This window comes from Theropithecus gelada, chromosome 9 (assembly GCF_003255815.1).
Source record: "Theropithecus gelada isolate Dixy chromosome 9, Tgel_1.0, whole genome shotgun sequence".
In the NCBI taxonomy this organism is placed as follows: domain Eukaryota; kingdom Metazoa; phylum Chordata; class Mammalia; order Primates; family Cercopithecidae; genus Theropithecus; species Theropithecus gelada.
Genome location: NC_037677.1, coordinates 85,285,592 through 85,288,072, shown reverse-complemented (window position 1 = coordinate 85,288,072; position 2,481 = coordinate 85,285,592). Strand labels below are relative to the sequence as shown.

Below are 2,481 nucleotides of genomic sequence, written 5' to 3'. Positions count from 1 at the left end.
GTCCCTGCATTACAGGTGTGAGCCCCTTTCTGGTAGAGGACTACAAGTCAGGGCAGTTGAAGGTAGAAAATGGATGGGACCATAGGAAAAGGAACAATAAAGTGCTGTGGAGTTCAGACAGAGAGGCGATCCTTTTAGCTGGAAGCAGAGGATGGAAGAGTGAGAATAGGGAGGATCAGGAAACTTTTCATGGTGAAGACAGTTTTTCTTCAGAAACTTTGCCAACAATTTCCTCAAGGGCATTTAGGGTGGGGGCCTCATCATCACCAATACTTCAGTTTTTTTTTTCTTGATGATATTGTCAGTATTAGGAAGTTTTCCTGAGTACCAACTACTTGCCAGACACTACGCTTGGGACTCCATATATGCTACTATACTATTAATGCTAAAGCGATGAGGCTGGTTTTCTTATTTCCGTTTTTCAGAAGTGCAAACTGAGTCTCAGAGAGACTCAGTTACTTGCCTGAGATCATATTGCCTGTAAGTAGCAGACATTTTCTTCAAGTGCTGTCTGGTTGCAACGTTGATAAACTTCCCCTGCAATAAGCTGATTTCAGCGGCTTTGGTCTAAAGTGCTTCTCCCAGTCTGGAACTAATTGAACTAATTGAGCTCTGTGTCCATGTGTCCTGCTTCAGCTAGAACTTATCCAGTCTCACTAATCTTCTTCCTAGGGTTTTATCCAGAGCTGTCCAACGGACAGCGCTGATGGAAATATTTTATACGTGTGCAGTAACCACTAGTTACACGTGGTATCAAGCACATAAAATGTGACTAAGACTGAGCACTAAATTTATTTGATTTGATTTGAATTAATGAGAGTTTAAATTAATATAGCCACATGTGGCTAGTGGCTACTGAACAGAGCAGTATATAACTAGACTCAATCATATTAAAGTTAAAATCATCCAGGCAGTAACAGTGATCTAGGAGGCAGAGTAGATATGGCTCAAGCTATCCTGAGTCACATTAACTTTACTCTAGAAGACAACTTTACAAGGAACTAAAAGGGACAGGATTAAAGATTACTAAATACGGGCTCCAGAAATCTGTAACCATCAGCTTAGCAGATCATATATTCTTCAATGGAGCTGAGAATTGAGAAGTCTGCTCTTCATAATGATTTGAAACTTTCTAGTCCCAGAGAAAAGTTGACCAAGGAACTGCCCAAGACTGAGTCCATATGGAAGAACTTCATCTTCTCTAGGAAGAAAGTGGGAAGGTTTTATAAAATAAATGAATGGATTCACAGGATCAGCAATAAAGTTACTTTATTACATACAAAATGTTACAATGGTAGGAAATCCCTGAAAGCCAATACAGGCCACTCTGTCATCTTTGAATAAGTTAGATGTGGGAAAGTGGCCAGTTTTCTTACCTTTTTTTTCTGAGGAAGAACTGCAGTTAATTCCTCAGGCTTGTGTCTTTGTCAGTGCTGGTCTTGAAGTTTTATATACAATAGTAATATCCTGGCACAAACTGCTGTGGCTGTTTGAGGTTAGGTAACATCCAGAGCACCATCAAACGTTGGAGACTGGATTCTTTAAGTGGCATAAAGATAGCCAGCCTCAGGTGTGGGAGTGGTATATACATTGTCCTTGCAACAAAATAAGTCTTTACTTGGGGACCATAATGTGTACAGTCAGCTGGGCTCTGGGACAACTAATCATGGTTTCTCTACTAATTTGTCAAACAAGACATTGAGGTTGCTTATGGGTCTCACCATTCTTTGGTGCTAATATCTGATGGAGAGGTATTTGCCTGGGGTTATAATAACTCTAGACATGTAAAATATGGATCGACAGTTAATCAGCCAATTGCTCAGAGAGTCACTGGCTGCTTACGGAATAAAGAGGCTGTGAACACAGCTTGTGGACAGGTGTGCTCCATGGTGGCGGTAGACACTTGGAAGGCTACCTGTGATTACAGACACACATTAATATTAACAGATGAAGGCCAAGCATATGCTTGGGGTGCCAATTATGGGCAGTTCGGCACTGGCAATAAAAGCCACCATTCCTATTCTACCTTTGTCCTTGTGGAAAAGGACAGAATTACAGAGATTGCAGTCTGTCACTCTTCCCACACATGTGCAGCCAAGACCCAGGGTGGGCATGTGTACATGTGGGGCTAGGGCCAGTTTGTGATCCTTCCTCACCTCACCCACCTCTGCACGTCTGCACTGATGACACATTTGTCTGCTTTGCTGCTCCTGCCATCATGTGGCGCCTCCTCTCTGTGGAACCTGATGACCACCCTCACAGTGGCTGAGTCACTGAAGAGGGAATTTGACAACCTGGACACTGCAGTCTTGAAATTTGTGGTCGATGGAAAGTACATTTATGCACATAAAGTTCTTCTCAAAATTTGATGCATGTGAGCATGTTCATTCATTTTTGGAAGGTGATGAGGATAATATTGTAGAAATGAGTGAATTTTCATACTCTGTTTACTGGGCCTTCCTGAAATTCGTGTACACAAAC

The 2,481-nt window shown here is 41.9% G+C and overlaps 1 pseudogene; it reads left to right on the top strand.

Annotated features, from left to right (window-relative positions):
- The first annotated feature begins 1,083 nt into the window (after positions 1–1,083).
- Positions 1,084–2,269, top strand: LOC112631059 (annotated as a pseudogene).
- The last annotated feature ends 212 nt before the right edge of the window (positions 2,270–2,481 follow it).